General features: G+C 46.9%; 1 protein-coding gene across 1 annotated transcript in view; it reads right to left on the bottom strand.

The window, feature by feature from the left end:
• Positions 1–17882, bottom strand: part of LOC126198673 (synaptic vesicular amine transporter) — an 857338-nt gene that overhangs the window by 662946 nt on the left and 176510 nt on the right. The gene's annotated exons all lie outside the window — the stretch shown is intronic.

The raw sequence follows: 17882 nt of genomic DNA, 5'->3' as shown, positions 1-17882 counted from the left end.
TTTTCACTCTGCAGCGGAGTGTGCGCTGATTTGAAACTTCCTAGCAGATTAAAACTGTGTGCCGGACCGAGACTCGAACTCGGGACCTTTGCCTTTCGCGATCAAGTGTGGTTGGGTAGCTCAGTTGGCAGAGCACTTGCCCGCGTAAGGCAAAGGTCCCGAGTTCGAGTCTCGGTCCGGCGCAAAGTTTTAATCTGCCAGGAAGTTTCATATTAGGGCACGTTCCGCTGCAGAGTGAAAATCTCATTCTGGAAACATCCCCCAGGCTGTGGCTAAGCCATGTGTCCGCAATATCCTGTCTTCCAAGAGTTCTAGTTCTGCAAGGTTCGCAGGAGGGCTTCTGTGAAGTTTAGAAGGTAGGAGACGAGATACTGGCAGAAGTAAAGCTGTGAGGACCGGGCGTGAGTCGTGCTGGGATAGCTCAGTTGGTAGAGCACTTGCCCGCGAAAGGCAAAGGTCCAGAGTTCGAGTCTCGGTACGGCATACAGTTTTAATCTGCCAGGAAGTTTCATACTCAAGCGTAGTTTCTGCTGCTCAGAAACCGTTGAGAAAGCAGCAAAAGGATGTAAAGGTCCAGTTACAGACTTTTCTTATTCCCTGTTAAAATGTTAACTTCAAATCTAAAGTTAGGATAATGAATACAAAATTGTTTTTGAATGATGAAAATGTCCTAGTAACTAACATTCTAAAAATAGTTATGTTCATTGCTAAGAGCTTCTGACCCGCCACACAACTTCGCGTTTCGGGGGAGTACAGCACTCGGGAAACATGTGGATGCGGTGGAGAGCCGGCCGCGGTGGTCTCGCGGTTCTAGGCGCGCAGTCCGGAACCGTGCGACTGCTACGGTCGCAGGTTCGAACCCTGCCTCGGGCATGGATGTGTGTGATGTCCTTTGGTTAGTTAGGTTTAAGTAGTTCTAAGTTCTAGGGGACTGATGACCACAGCAGTTGAGTCCCATAGTGCTCAGAGCCATTTGAACCATTTTTGATGCGGTGGAGACGTGGAATACAGGTGTAACAGACATAGCGACGACTGGCGGATGTCTGCAGAAAGCAAAACATAATGGGACATTGTCATAGTCCATCGTTGCGTTGTATTCATTGTGGAATGCCCGATTTATAAATGCGCCAGGCCTACTGCAGTTATCACAGAAATTTTTCAAAGACTCTTACGAAGTTAGGACGCGGCCTTGTCGCAGTAGATACCCCGGTTCCCGTGAGATGACCGAAGTTAAGCGCTGTTGGGCGTGCCCGGCACTTGGATGGGTGACCATCCAGCCGCCATGCGCTGTTCTCATTTTTCGGGGTACACTCAGCCTCGTGATGCCAATTGAGGAGCTACTCGACCGAATAGTAGCGGCTTCGGTCAAGAATACTATCATAACGACCGGGAGAGCGGTGTGCTGGCCTCACGCCCCTCCTATCCACATCCTCTCTGAGGATGACACGGCGGTCGATTGGTCCCGGTAGGACACTCGTGGCCTGAAGACGGAGTGCTTACGAAGGCATTTCTGTTTTATATAGTTGTGGCAGTGATGCATTTTGTACTTGTGCATCGTAAGATTATCGATACGTCCATGTGACCTGACTGAAATTCATTTTCTGTCATCTTTGACGTATCTCGTAGGTTAAGTGCTTCTCATTATCTTTCCTTTACCCGTGGAGGTATAATAACGAGAGCTGCCATTACGACACAAACTTGAAGTTGACGTCCGCCTCTTCAGTCGCAACAAATATTATTAGGTTGGTGCATAAGTTCGTAACTTCTTTTTTATTTTTGCGTGTTGGTATTCCAGTTGCTGTACTTTTATTTATCGAGTGTCATTTTTTTGTTTGCAGTTCACCGTTGTTATTTGAGTTTACTGTAATTTCGTCATTTGAAGATAGTGAGTGGAGCTGTGGACGGTATAACATGGAGGGCCAAGGTGAGAAATCGCAACCTTTCCGGAGTATTCTTCTGTATGAGTTCAATGCAGGGGTGACGGCAGCGGATGCGGCCAGAAACATTTGCGCCGTATATGAGGATAATGTCATTTGAAACAGAACGGCAAGAAAATGGTTTTCCCGTTTTAAGGAGGATCGTTTTGAAGTTAGTGGCTCTCCACGTGCAGAAAGATCTTCGGGGTTTGATGTCGTGTCACTAGGGCCTCCCGTCGGGTAGACCGTTCGCCGGGTGCAAGTCTTTCGATTTGACGCCACTTCCGCAACTTGGGCGTCGATTGGATGAAATGATGATGATTAGAACAACACAATACCCAGCCCCTGTGCGGATAAAATCTCTGGGAATCGAACCCGGGCCCTTAGGATTGACATTCTATAGCGCTGACCACTCAGCTACCGGGGGCGAACCGGGGTCTGATGAGGATCATTTAAACGCATTGAATCACGATGACCTATGTCAGTGTACTCGACAACTGTCAGATGCGATGAACTGCTATTATTCTACTACCGTGCGACATTTGCATGCATTGGAGGAGGTCAAGAATTGGATGTATGTGTACCGCATGCTCTAAGCCAAAATCACAAAAATCACTGGGTGACTATATTTGTATCTTTGCCAGCTCGTCATCAATTGCCTAGTGAAGTGGTGACGAGAAATGGCGCCTTTACGCTATCATAAGGAAAAGAAAGGAGTGGTTGAGCTTAAACAAAGCAACAACTCCCTGGACAAATACCTGCGCACATCCACAAAAGATAAAGTTATGCATCTGATGGAACAGCGACGGTTTGGTATAGTACTAAAAATTGCTTCCTCGAGGTGTTACCTTCACTGCTGACAATTATCGTCAATAATGGAGACATCTTGCAGAGGCAATTCAAGAACAATGGGCAGGAATACTGCGTGAAGTGATGCTCCTGCACGATAACGCCTGCCCTCATTCTGCTAGACTGACAATTTCCACTCTACAGTAGTTCGGTTGGAAATTTATTTCGCACCCAACTTATTCAACTAATCAGGTGCCCTCAGATTTTCACCTCGTCCGCTCTCTAACGAATAACTTTCGAGGAACTGCCTTTCCCGGTGAAAATGCGCTCCGAACATGATTCGACGTGGTCTTCACCTCAAAACTGCGTGATTTCTACAGCCGTGATATCGAAAAGTTACCCCAGCTTTGGCAGACTGTTTCAAATAGTGAAGGACACCATATTATTGATCACTGAAGTCTCTGTTACGTGTGTGTTTCGTTTATTAAATTTATGGAAAAATGCAATCAACTTATGCACCAACCCAATACTTTCTGGTGGAGGTCTTTTGATAAAAATGTCAGCTTGCGTCAATTTCATGTGTACTTATCGTTCTCATTGTAGCCTAAACTGTAAGGGAATAACATTTCATTGGCCAAAGGGTTTGTTCAAGCGATAGTTTGTTTCATATATATGAATTTTGGTTACGATGTTTATTTTCACTGTATTGGTTGTATTTCTGTCATTTGACATTAGATTTACTTTTAGTCCAACTCAAAAAGGTCTCTGGGTAAATGCTGTAAGAAGGAAAGACTCGAAGCCGCCCAGACATAGCAAAATATTTTCTCAGGATATTTTTCTTCTCTGTTATTCAAAACATTTGACAAAAAGAAAATTACATTATCGAGGCCAAATGCGTCGCATTACTTGATCAGATATGCATTTAAGGTCTGGAAAACGCCTGAAAATGTCTTTCTGACACCGTGTTATTCACGAAATCACTGTATATTTACTATTTAAGGCAGCTGTGGCGTGCACGTTACAGAAATTAAGAACACCAAGCAATCGTAAACAGTAGTCTGTTATTGTTTCGGAACGTCTAACATGGCGGCGCCGGTTTGAAAGCACGGTGCAGCGTAAATGTGTAGCACCGTGTCCCCTAATTACACACGGAAGTGCCAAAGAAACTGGTATAGGCACGCGTATTTAAATACAGAGATATGTAAACAGGCAGAATATGGCGGTCGGCAACGCGTACATAAGACAAGTGTCTGGAGCAGTTGTGAGATTAGTTACTGCTGCTACATGGAAGGTTATCAAGATTTAAGTGAATTTGAACGTGGTGTTATAGCCGGTGCACGAGCGATGGGACACAGCATCTCCAAGGTAGCGGTGAAGTGCGGATTTTCCATTACGACCACACGAGTGTGTCGTGAATATCAGGGATCCGTAAAACATCAAATCTCCGACATCGCTGCGGCCGGAAAAAGACCCTGCATGAACGGGACCAATGACGACTGAAGAGACACGTTCAGCATGACAGAAATGCAAATTGCCGCAGATTTCAATGCTACGTCATTAGCAAGTGTCAGCGTGCGAACCATTCAACGAAACATCATCGATATTGGCTTTCGGAGCCGAAGGCCCACTCGTGTACCCTTGATGACTGCACGACACAAAGCTTTACGCCTCGCAAGGGCCCATCAACACCGACATTGGACTGTTGATGACTGGAAACATGATGCCTGGTTGGACGAGTCTCGTTTCAAATTGTATCGAACAGGTGGACATGTACGGGTATGGAGACAACCTCATGAACCCATGGACCCTGCTTGTCAAATGGCTCAAATGGCTCTGAGCACTATGGGACTTAACATCTTAGGTCATCAGTCCCCTAGAACTTAGAACTACTTAAACCTAACTAACCTAAGGACATCACACACATCCATGCCAGAGGCAGGATTCGAACCTGCGACCGTAGCAGTCCCGCGGTTCCGGACTGCAGCGCCTAGAACCGCACGGCCACCGCGGCCGGCCCCTGCTTGTCAGCAGGGGACTGTTCAAGCTGGTGGAGGTTCTGTAATGGTGTTGGGTATGTGCACTTGGAGCGATATGTGACTCCTGATACGTCTAGATACGACTCTGACAGGCGACACGTACGTACGCATCCTGTCTGATCACCTGCCTGTTCATTGTGCATTCCGACGGACTTGGGCAATGCGACACCCCACACGTCCAGAATTGGTACAGAGTGGCTCCAGGAACTCTCGTCTGAGTTTAAACACTCCCGCTGGCCATCAAACTCCCCATACATGAGCATTATTGAGCATATCTGGGATGCCTTGCAACGTGCTGTTCAGAAGAGATCTCCGACTCCTCGTACTCTTACCGATTTATGGACAGCCCTGCTGGATTCATGGAGTCAGTTTCCTCCAGCACTACTTCAGACATTAGTCGCCCCATTCAATATTAGGCAGGTGTACCAATTTCTTTGGCTCCAGTGTATATACTTCTGGGCATTTGTCAAACGTTCTTGTATGATTTCGCTGGAGAACAAAAAGACAATTCTGTACGATTAAAAGTTACGTAGGATTATTTAAGTGAATCACCAGTCTGGCTGTAAAGTGAACTGATACGAAAACAGTCTCAGTAGCGTGAAGCTGAGGCAGTCTTTTTTGTTTGACTTATCCTTTTGCGTTCTATTGTTTTGTGAGAGCCGTCCATAGCAGCGGAACAATCTAGTTGTAGCCAGGTGCTAAATCTACGAACCTAGTTGTAATTTTCATAGTCATAACTTAAACGTCCACGGGATGCATATTTTAGGCCCTTTATAGCGGTGGTTCATCTTAGCAAAATTATAAAACGAGTATACCCTAAGGCCGAACTGTAGTTCTCAGGATTTGAGGCGAAGCCTGAATAATGTTTAATTAAACTCAAGCCTCATTCGTTTAGCAAAAGGAGCCGCCACAAGTATCTGAAGTATACAGAGTGGCCGAAAAAAGTATACACTGTGTAATTATGCGTAACTTTCAAATTAATTGACGGAAACGTCTCATTTTTGGTAGGTTAGTAGTTTATTGCTCTGGCAGTTGCCACGTAAATGTTGTTTCGTATTGTTTCGTGACAGTCGCCACGTAACAGTTGCTTTGTTGTTACGTGATAGTCACCACGTAAGCTTTGTTTTGCTTTGTTGCTAGATGTGTTTTGTTTTCAGCTACATGTGTATATATGGCTGGTGCATCGCTGAAATTCCATGAAAGGAAGGTAGTTTTGAGGTGATACGTTAAGCATGAAAACATTAATGAGTTTCAACGCCAATGACAGTGCCACATTATCGCGCATTCGAGACAAATTTGAAGCCGAGTGCTGAAGTCGAAGGTGTACACAAACAACGATATGGATGACCTGAAGTCCAGTGAACTCCCGAGCTACGTTACAGCAGTTCGCTCGCCCACGGCTGAAGTATGTGACACAGTGTGTCCCTGAATCTAGGGCGAGTCGCTTAATTTCGGGTGCATTTTGAAGACAGCGACGTTTAAGTGCTACATTCAAAGATCGCTGCACATCATCAACAAGGGCGACCCAGATCGCAGGATGGAGTACTGTGAGTGGCTTAATGGTATGGTGCGCAACAATGAAGTGTGTGCAGAGATTACTGTGTGGTATGATGAGGCACAATTTAAAGTGAGTGGAACCGTAAACGGCCACTAGTGCGTCGATGGGGCAGTCGAAAATCGGAATGTCAATGTGGAAAAAAGCGGTAAATTTACCGGAAATGAATGTGTGCATTGTATTGTATTATATGGAACTGGGGACCCAGAAACGACGGATAGGCTTCGTCCCGGCCGTAGCCCGCAGTGGTACACAACCTCACAACAGGCTACAGCAGTCCACTCACAGCACCGCCGCCCCACACCGAACCCAGGGTTATTGTGAGGTTCGGCTCACGGTGGACCCCCCTTGGGAACGTCTCAGATCAGACGAGCATAACCCCAATGTTTGCGTGATAGAATAAATTATGGTGTACGTCTACGTGGAGAAAGGAGTATCAGGTGTAGTTAGAGAAGCTTGAGACATCCATTCTACCTGCCATCCATGAGTTCTTTGGGACAGAAGTTTTTACTTTTAACAAGGTGGTTCCCCACCCCACGATCGTAATCGTGCCAATCAGTACCTCAATGGAAATCTATCCGCACTATGGATAGGCCGAAGAGGCGCTGTCGAGTATGCACCACGTTCTCCATACTTACCGCGTTTGGACTTTTACCTCTGGGGAATACTAACTGACGTCATTTATTGCCAAAAACCGCGCACATGTCCGCCCCCAGTAGCTGAGTGGTCAGCGCGACAAAATGTCAATCCTAACGGCCTGGGTACGATTCCCCGCTGGGTCGGAGATTTTCTCCGCTCAGGGACTGGGTGTTATGTTGTCCTAATCATCATCATTTCATCCCCATCGACGCGCAAGTCGTCGATGTGGCTTCAAATCGAAAGACTTGCACCCGGAGAACGGTCTACCCGATGGGTGACCCTAGTCACACGACATTCACATTTATTTACCACGCACATTGGATGAACTTCGAGAATGCATCGAGCATTGCTACGTAGATACCCAATTGGACGCGTTGCAGCCGGTAGTTCGTGCAGCAGTTCAGTGGCATCGCCTGTGTATGGATGTTAATGGTGCCAATTTCGAACGCCTACACTGATTCCAATTAGTTGATCTTTAAGCTACACTGTCGCCGAAAATGAGTCGTTTTTGTCACTTAATTTCGAAGAACATTTGTTTGGTCCTCTCTGCACATCCCTGTAGACTCCTAATGTTTATTCAGAGGAGAATTTTGCTCCTTCTCTTGTACCCACAAGAGACAAAACTCCAGTCCCGATCTTCATGGCCAGTGACACGAATGAAGACAGTGTTCCAGCGAAAGATACCTTGGCAATCACACAAGAAAACACGGTCTACGTGCAAACTACAGTCACTTGACACAAGAAAGCGGAGGGCCTAAAAATCAGAAATCTGTCCTCATCACAAGTGAAGAATAGTCCCGAACAGAAACCCCAGAGTAAGGATAAAGGAAACAAAAAAGAAGAGACAGAAAAAGAGAATAGGATTCGTTTTCACACCTCAGCCTTTGCCCATGCTGCGGCTGAGTCTACTCCGATCCGTTGTCACCGACGCCAGGTGGCGCGCGGTAACAGGGGAACTAAGAAATAATCCTAGGCACTTATGGTCGATTCTTTAGTCAAATGGAGTCGGCTTGTTAGATCAGCCTGTCCGGTCAGGGAACTGACAACCCTATTTTAAAAAAAAAACTGAGTGAAGTTCTCGTCCATTGTAAAAAGTATCCTGGGCTTTGAACGCTCCCGCAAGAAACACAGGAGCGTATAGTTCATCCTCTATATTTAAGAACATAGCGAGCTCAACACAAATGGTCTTAGCTGAATGTCACAGACGACTAACAACTTTATAAATCGTTCCTAACACGAAAATAACTTCACAATTAAACACAATACAAGTCTTGGTTGAGGAAACAACACAATGAAAGCTGCTACAATCAGTTCGTCCTCCACTGGTTTGACTAACAATTGTTTTGAGTTCTCGCTCTCCTTGAGGTGACAGCATTGTAACAGACTACCACGTAAGTTACGATCTGTACGATTTTACTGTTTCTACAGTCTTGCGAAATGAGTCTGACAGAATACCAGCAGGCCAGCGAACACATTGCCGATGTCCCTTGGCTGGTTGTGTCTTGACTGCCGTACTCGGCACGGATTTCTTTTTCTTTGTTGGGGGGGGGGGGGGAGTGGGGGCGGCCGTGCAGCAGCGTCATATGCTGCTCTACAGCCTACAGAAAAGTTAAAAAATATGAAAAACAGGCGATAAAACGGTGACATTGTAAAAACTGTAAAATGACGGTAAGTTGTGGAATTTAAAATACAAATACACTGCAGTGATGATGCGGATGAACACACACAAGAAGTGGACAGGCACAGTTAAAAAACACGGCGACAGTCTGGTTTCTGTTCGCAAGAAATAAAAAACACAACTAGCGACAGTATGGTGGCTGTTCGTAACACTGACAGGGGACGCACAACATTGAACACTCACTTATAACAGTACTACACAGGTGACACAGCGGCAGCTGGGGAGGGGGGGGGGAGGACCATGACCTATGAGGGGGGAAAAGGGGGGAGGAGAGGAAAAGAAAAAAAGGGGGAGCCGACGGGTGGAGAGGACATAGAAAAACGGGGGGGGGGGGGGGACCGGGGAGACACGAGAAGTAGTGGGAAAGTCTGTGCAGGGGAGAGCAGAAAGGACTCAGGGGAGAGAAGGGAGGCAGAGAGAGGGTAGGCAGGGAAAAAACAGGATAGAGGGGGAGGAGGGAGCCCAGGTAAAGGACAGAGGAAAGTAGGGGGGGAGGATCAGAGTTGATAGGAGGGATAAATGGAGGGAGAGAGGGCACCATCCGGGAGGAAGAGTTGATGGAAGCCACCTTGGGAAAGGAGATGAGGGGTGTAGAGGTGGAGGGTAGGGGGGACACGTCAGTGAAGGTGCGGCAGAGGGTGGGGGTTGGAGAGGGGAGGGGCAACCAGGGGATGAGGGGGATCAAAGTGGCGGGAGGTGTAGAGTATGTGGATATGCTCGAGGAATAGGAGCAGATGGGGAAAGGAATCAGGTCATAGAGGAGCCGTGTGGGGGACAGGAGGTGTATACGAAAGGCGAGGCAGAGTGCATGGCGCTCGAGGATCTGGAGGGAACTATAGAATTTGGGAGGGGGGGGGGGTGGATATGTAGGAGGGACAGACATAACACATAACAAAGGATGTGGCGGATTAAGGATTTGTAGGTGTGGAGGATGGTAGAGGGGTTCAACCCCCATGTCCGACCAGAGAGGAGTTTAAGGAGTCAGAGGCAGTTGTGGGCCTTGGATTGGATAGAGCGGAGATGAGGGATCCAGGTGAGGTGACGGTCAATGGTGAGGCCAAGGTAGGTGTGGTGGAGCTCGGCACGGACGTGGACACGGTACTAAATACCCGTACAGTGGAGGTGTACTTTCCCCTGACTGGCTGCACGGTGACATTGGCAAATGTAGTAGAAGGTTCGTGGCAGGAGCGACCTCTCTTGCTTATTTACACGCCTTCTGTGCTTTGCTCCGAGTACGCGAATGCCCTCTTCAGGTCGCGCTGCAATTGGTGGAGCCGGAACGCCGTGTTGCCTCAGGGGCTGTGCTGGCAACCAGCGCGACGGCACTGTGTTGAGTGTGGCATCAGCCCCTGTCGGCTTTTGCGACACACCATACTGAATTTGAAAGATTGCGTGAGATATCCGCACAATACCACTGACGAGTAAACACGTCGAAATAAAGAAGACAAAAAATTTAGAAACTGGTCAGCATCGCTGCTTTCAGAGCGAAAGGGAAAGTGTTTGATTCTTGGTTACCCCTTAGATTTCTTCTGACGTGGCGAGTTATGTAATGAGGTCCACGCAGTCTCGTGAACTCACATGCGGAGCAGCTTGAATAAAGAAGCAGTGGCATCATTAGAATTCATCAACTGTCAATAAAGCCTGGAGAGACTGACGACATTTTTCAATTCAATAAGCTTTGCCAACCGCCGTGTCCGCCCCCGGTAGCTGAGTGGTCAGCGGGACAGAATGTCAATCCTAAGGGCCCGCGTTCGATTCCTCGGAAATTTTCTCCACTCAGGGACTGTGTGTTGTGTTGTCCTAATCATCATCATTTCATCCCCATCGACGAGCAGGTCGCCGAGGTGGCGTCATATCGAAAGACTTCCACCCGGCGAGCGGTCTACCCGACGGGAGGCCCTAGTCACACGACATCTCTCTCTCTCTCTCTCTCTCTCTCTCTCTCTCACCAACAGCCGTATACATGAGAAGATTTTATTTTATTTCGAACGCAGCCAGTTTCGGCAATTCATTTTGCCATCTTCAGTGCCCTGCATAATAAAGGAGTATACATGTAGTAATATAAGAGTGTACAAATCAAGTTTACAAGTGGCAGGCAATGACAATACCGCTGAAACTTAAAAATGATGGAAGTATTAACGTTATATCAAATCTATGTGTACATCCAGCACAACAGACAAAACATGTCTATATATTTGTTAGTAGCATTACACCAAACACCTCTATGTATATCCAGCACAATAGACTGAAACATGTTTACATAACTGTTAGTCGAAAAACTATTTAACATCACAGATTTACTAAGGAACATATAAGTTCATTAAAAAGAGCAGCACTAGACAGCGTACACTCAAGAGCTCCGTAGAAACAAAGCTGGTCATTTGTTCTTTTTTCAAAAAAAAAAAAGTCCCATAAAATTCTTTTAGACGTGCAGCCGCTTAGTGTATATGAGTACCACTCTTCATTTAAAGCAAAATGTCACACAGTAAGCTATGAATTACAATAGTATGCATATTTACAGCCTAGGCAGTATCACCACCGATGGTAAGACAAGTAGTTGTGACAGTATCAAAAATAACTTGACGCAAACCCAGCGTCAATCGACATATTAAGAGAAAATAGCATGCAAAGCGAACACTAAGAATATTCACAACTATCTTGTGGCCTAGGTTGTACACTAAATTCGAATAAAAGATATAGTTGGTTTCCTTTATATCATTTAACATGGCATTACCACAGTGAAACAAATAAACAAATGCTATTGGAGTATTAGTGTGCAACAGTTTTTCGAATCTGAACCGTGTTCTTAACCTGCGACATTCTCTATAAAAATCGATCAACCCAGTGCAACTGGACGAGCTCCACAGCACAATGAAGAACGGACTCGAGGTCTGTTGTGTTTTCTGATGGAAGTCAGTTCTGCCTCCTCTCCATCTACATCTACATGGATACTCTGCAAATCATATTTAAGTGCCTGGCAGAGGGTTCATCGAACCACCTTCACAACTCTCTGTTAATCCAGTCTCGTACAGCGCGCGGAAAGAATCAACACCTATATCTTTCCGTACGAGCTCCGATTTCCCTTATTTTATCGTGGTGATCGTTCCTCCCTATGTAGTTCGGTGTCAACAAAGTATTTTCGGAATCGGAGCAGAAAGTTGGAGATTGGAATTTCGTCAGAAGATTCCGTTGCAATGAAAAACGCCTTTCTTTTAATGATGTCCAGCCCAAATCCTGTATCATTTCTTTGACACTCACTCCCATATTTCGCAATAATACAAAACGTTCTGCCTTTCTTTGAACATTTTCGATGTACTCCGTCAGTCCTATCTGGTAAGGCTCCCACACCGCGCAGCAGTATCCTAAAAGAGGATGGACAATCGTAGTGTAGGCAGTCTCCTTAGTAGGTCTGTTACTTTTTATAAGTGTCCTGCCAAAACGCAGTCTTTGGTTAGCCTTTCCCACAACATTTTTTATGTGTTCCCTCAAATTTAAGTAATACCTAGGCATTTAGTTGAATTTACGTCTTTTATATTAGACTGATTTATCATGTAACCGAAGTTTACTGATTTCCTTTTAGTACTCATGTGGATGTCCTTAGACTTTTCGTTATTTAGGATCAAGTGCCACTTTTCGCACCATTTCGATATTTCTTCTACATCGTTTTGCAGTTTGTTTTCATCTTCTGATGACTTTATTAGTCGTTAAACGGCAGCTTAATCTGCAAAAAACCGAAGACGACTGCTCAGATTGTCTCCCAAATCGTTTATATAGATAAGGAACAGCAAAGGGCCTATAACACTACCTTGGGGAGCACCAGAAATCACTTCTGTTTTACTTGATGACTTTCCGTCAATTACTACGAACTGTGACCTCTCTAACAGGCTAGTGATGGCCGTTTGATGGTTAGAAAGAGGCCAAGTGAGCAGCTGCAACCTAGCGGTCTGTGTTCTAGACACACTGGACGTACACTTGGAGTTATGTTCTGGGGTGCGATTTGTATAACAGCAGGAGCACTCTTGAGGTTACCCCACGCACCCTGACTGCAAATATGCATTTCAGTCTGGTAATTTGACCTGTTGTGGTGGTGCAGTACATATACTTATTTGCTGCAAGAATCTTCTCGTAGCCGGTGTAGTAATGATTTTCACGACAGAATGCATTTCCCACCATTCCGTCCGTACAAAGCTGTTGTGAATATGGATGCCGTGCTATGCGCGAGTGTTTCTGTTGCCAGAACGTGGCAACGGCTTCGACCTGGCGGCCGAGCCTCATCTAAAAAGCCCTTGTTCTGCGGTGAGTTACGGTACTGCCAATTCAAACTCTGACACTGCAACGGCCAACTGCAGCGCTGCAGCACACAACTCTGTTTATTCCTGCCCATTACCACGCTCGTGCCGTTTCCGTAAATCCCCGAGAGTGCATGTCTGTGCGCGGCTCAATCGACGCAGTTACTCACGTGGCTGCTGTTCGCGTGTACTTGTCACACAGATTCACTTCAGGTACACATGGCGTTACTCTTACTTACAACTAAAAGTCTGAATAAATTCCAGAAATAATAATGTGTCAGACCGCCCAATTTGTTTACACATTCCACTCTCAGTTGTTGTATACATTCCAGCATTAACGGACATTCTGAATTTTATTGTCAATTACAAGACCTCCTACTACTAATTCATTACGAAATATGTGAGTCACATTCAGACAATTCATGTTTTATTCATTGCGGACCCCTTACACAGTGCGATCGCACTCTTGCGTTAGACAGGGAAAGAAATGAAACCTATCTATACTGTAAAAACAAACGTTTCGAGTCACTAAGGAAACGCAGTCCGAAAACAAAGGAAGTAGGTTACAGTACACTTGTTCGCCCACTGCTTGAATACTGCTCACCGGTGTGGGATCCGTAACAGATAGGGTTGATAGAAGAGATAGAGGAGATCCAACGGAGAGCAGAGCGATTCGTTACAGGATCATTTAGTAATCGCGAAAGCGTTACGGGGATGATAGATAAACTGCAGTGAAAGACCCTGCAAGAGAGACGCTCAGTAGCTCGGTACGGGCTTTCGTTGAAGTTTCGAAAACATACCTTCACATGAGGATAAAATCAGAGAGATTAGAGCCCACACAGAGGCATACCGACAATCTTTCTTTCCACAAACAATACGAGACTGGAATAGAAGGGAGAACCGACAGAGGTACTCAAAGTACCCTCCGCCACACACCGTCAGGTGGCTTGCGGAGTATGGATGTACATCTCCAACAGAAAGAGGTTCCTACTCAGTGGTAATTCAACGTTTTATAGCTTTATAACTTTATGTATTTTCTTTAATGTATGTAGCCCTCTAATTAGAGATTTGTATACAACTTGTAGGTCTGAAGATGACCACAGTAGTGGTCGAAACCGGTCACCTTGATAAATAAATCGTGATCAAGATTGTTTTTTAATAGTAAATATTTATAAGACATTGATCACTGCTGTTCCCGTAATGCATTCAAAAGTAATTATTATAATATGTTGATTAGATGACAATCCGAGTCCCCGACTACCAATGCAGTCTGTGAAAACTGCACATCAACAGCACTTTTCATTTCTGCAATGTTTGTAGAGGAAATCTTAGGTGACGCACCCTATGTATATTAAATACACCCAAACGTTTATTAGAGTAATGTGTAAAGGAATTGAAGTAAATCGCTCGAGCACTTTTTGAGAATTTTGGTTACAATGTTCCCGCTTTATATATTACTTCATGAAATTGCAATGAAATGAACACCCTGAGCTGCTTACAGGCGTTGACATACGTCAGCGGGGACTGATGAAAATGTGTGCACCGACCGGGACTTGAACCCGGGATCTCCTGCTTACATGGCAGACGCTCTATCCATCTGAGCCACCGAGGACACAGAGGATAGCGCGACTGCAGGGATTTATCTCTGGCACGCCTCCTGCGAAAGCCACATTCTCAACGTATTGTCCCGCACTACATTCGTAGTGCCCCCGCTCATTATACTCATTACTCGCGGCGCGTTGCCGATTCCCGTAAGAGTTCGGGCACTGTTTGTGCATTCGCACAGAAGAAGAAGATGGTCAAATGGTGGGTGAGCCTTAACTATATACATATATATTACTTCATGGCCGGATTTAGGCAAGAGCAACCGGGCCTGGAGCCCCGCGTCTCTGCGTGTAAGGGGCTCTCACAATCAACAAATTATCAAACGATACCAAATAATATCCAAAATTATATTTCCAAAAAGTCTTAGTTCATTTTGTGGTGTCACCGCTAGACACCACACTTGCTAGGTGGTAACTTAAATCGGCCGCGGTCCTGTAGTACATGTCGGACCCGCGTGTCGCCACTGTGTAATCGCAAACGTAGCGCCACCACAGGGCAGGTCACAAGACACGGACTTGACCTCGCCCCAGTTGTACGGACGAAATAGCTTGCGACAAGACGTATCAAGTCTTCCTCTCATTTGCCGAGAGACAGATTAAATAGCCTTCAGCTAGTCCATCGCTACTACCTAGCAAGGCGCCAATTGTATTAGTGCTAATTGCTTACTACTACTCAAGAGATGTATTACAACAAGACTACATTAAAGTTAAGTATATGACAATCTCTCTTCTTTTCTTTATAGTTTTTCATCCAGTCTCCTGTTTCAGAATTTACGCCCGTCTGCGTTAGTTTCGCGTGCTTCTAGCCACTCATTGTGTCGAGACTTTAGGGAATCGACACAACATATTTGTGCGTCGGTCCCTACTGCTGCGAACTATCTGGACGATATTGTGATCTCAGGAAAGACAGAAGCCGAACATTTGCAGAATCTCCGAACATTATTTCAGGTCTTGCGTCAGAATGGTCTTCGCTTGAGGATGGACAAATGTGTGTTTTTTGCTCGTGACTTACCGTACCTGGGCCATGTCCTTAACGCCCAAGGTATACATCCGAGTCCAGAGCACCTTCGTGCCATTCAGGACTTGCCGTCACCGCAGAACTTAAAACAGCTACAGAGTGTGCTGGGTAAGGTAAATTATTATCATAGGTTTGTGCGCAATGCTTCTTCCATTTCAGCTCCGCTTCATCGCTTACGCCGTAAAGGTGTTCCGTTCGTCTGGACGACGGAATGCGAACGCGCCTTTCGCCAGTTGAAATCGGCGTTACTTTCAAATACTTGCCTTACGCCATTCGATCCCCGAAAACCCCTTTTGTTGATGGTAGATGCATCGGATTTCGGGATCGGTGCTGTGCTTGCGCACAAGGATGGCTCGCATGATCGCCCTATTGCCTTTGCGTCCAAATTGCTCTCATCTGCGCAAAGAAATTATTCACAAATAGAGAAGGAAGCTTTGGCTCTGGTGTTTGGTGTAACGAAGTTCCATGACTTCTTGTATGGTCGTCACTTTACCATCATCACGGACCACAAGCCGTTGACATCGCTTTTTCATCCGAACAAGCCTGTACCTCCACGTACAGCGCAGAAATTCATTCGCTGGTCACTTTTTCTCTCGCAGTACCGCTACGATATCTTGTATCGGTCCACTGCTAAGCACGGCAACGCTGATGCGTTGTCCCGTTTGCCTGTTGCTGAGGATAAAGCATTCGATTCTTCCGAACTTGCTTGCATGTTCATTGATTCGGAAGCCGATGACGTGGTCGCATCGTTTCCGATTGATTTTCGTCGTGTAGCTACAGCCACAGCTGCTGACCCTGTCCTTGCTTCCGTTTTGCGTTTTGTTGCTACGCAATGGCCCTTGTCAAAGTCACGGATCGAGGATCCTTTGGTTCGCCGTTTTTTTGCTCACAGGGAGAGACTTTTTGTACGACGTGGTGTTTTGTTGTTGCGTTCCGATAATGATCAATCCAGAGTCGTGGTCCCACGTTCGTTACAGTCCTCTGTCTTACGGCTTCTTCACCAAGGACATTGGGGTATAGTGCGAACGAAACAACTTGCTCGACAGCACTGTACTTGGTTCGGAATCGATGCTGCGATTACGAATATGTGCTCCTCTTGCGTGGCGTGTGCCGAACAACAATCCGCACCGCCGCGGAAATTCTTTGCATGGCCGAAAGCCACTTCCCCTTGGCAACGCTTGCACATCGATTTTGCTGGGCCATTCTGGAATGCTCGATGGTTGGTTGTGGTCGATGCTTTCAGTAATTTTCCTTTTGTTGTCCGGATGTCTTCCACGACGTCTTCTGCCACAATCCAAGCCTTGTCTGCTATCTTTTGCATTGAAGGTCTTCCGCAGACTATTGTTTCCGACAATGGCCCACAATTCATGTCCGCAGAATTTCAGTCATTCTGCCAGGCCAATGGTATTCAACATCTGACATCCGCGCCGTTTTCGCCTCAGTCAAACGGTGCCGCGGAACGATTGGTCCGGACTTTCAAGTCACAGATGTTGAAGTTGAAAGAGTCGCATTCTCGGGAGGACGCTTTGTTGCTCTTTTTGTCTTCATATCGCTCTCAGCCTCGCGATGGTCGCTCGCCGGCTGAATTGCTCCATGGTCGTCCTCATCGAACTTTGATGTCTTTGCTGCATCCGCCACATCAGGTTCCTGTGCAGCGGCAGTCTCCTGCTTTTGCTCCTGGCGACGTTGTCTATTATCGCAACTATCGCGGTTCACAGCGTTGGCTCGCAGGGCGCATTCTTCGCTGCCTCGGCCGCGCGATGTATTTGGTTTTGGGGGCCTCTGGTGAGGTGCGTCGGCATCTCAATCAGCTGCGCCTCTGTCGTCGCCTGGGTTCTGCCGCTCCCCGTCTGCTTTCAGCGACGGAGCCGTCCGGTCAGCGCCCTGGGGACCCATCTACTGGCTCGCCTCATCCCCAGGTGTTACCGACGATGCCTTCCATTTTGCCTCATGGCGTCGCGCCGCCGCAGCCGCCGCCGGCGCCGCCCGCAGCGGACGCTTCGCTGCAGCCGCCACGCGCCTCCCTGGGTCACGCGCCGCCGCTTGCTTCCCGTGACCAGCCGTCCTCCGCCATGGACCTCTTGCCCGCTCCGGACCGGATGTCGTCTTCGCCCGTCGGGTGCTCCGACCACATGGAGGTCGACTCTGCGGACCCTCTATCATTACGTGCGCATACACCTCATGTTGACGTGCACCCTGGACTAGGTTTGCAGGCGTTTCCTAGCTCCCCTCGGACCGAATGGCCGGGTGTGGGTGGCACAGCCTCGCCTGTTGTTAGGCTCCCCACCTCATCGCATACGTCAACATGGGGTCCTCCCCACGGCGGGCGGAAGCCTTATCTCATGACCGTTCGCCGAT

This window comes from Schistocerca nitens, chromosome 1 (genome assembly GCF_023898315.1).
Source record: "Schistocerca nitens isolate TAMUIC-IGC-003100 chromosome 1, iqSchNite1.1, whole genome shotgun sequence".
Classification (NCBI taxonomy): domain Eukaryota; kingdom Metazoa; phylum Arthropoda; class Insecta; order Orthoptera; family Acrididae; genus Schistocerca; species Schistocerca nitens.
The sequence above is the reverse complement of the archived record's forward strand: the minus strand, read 5'-3'. Positions and strand labels throughout refer to the sequence as shown.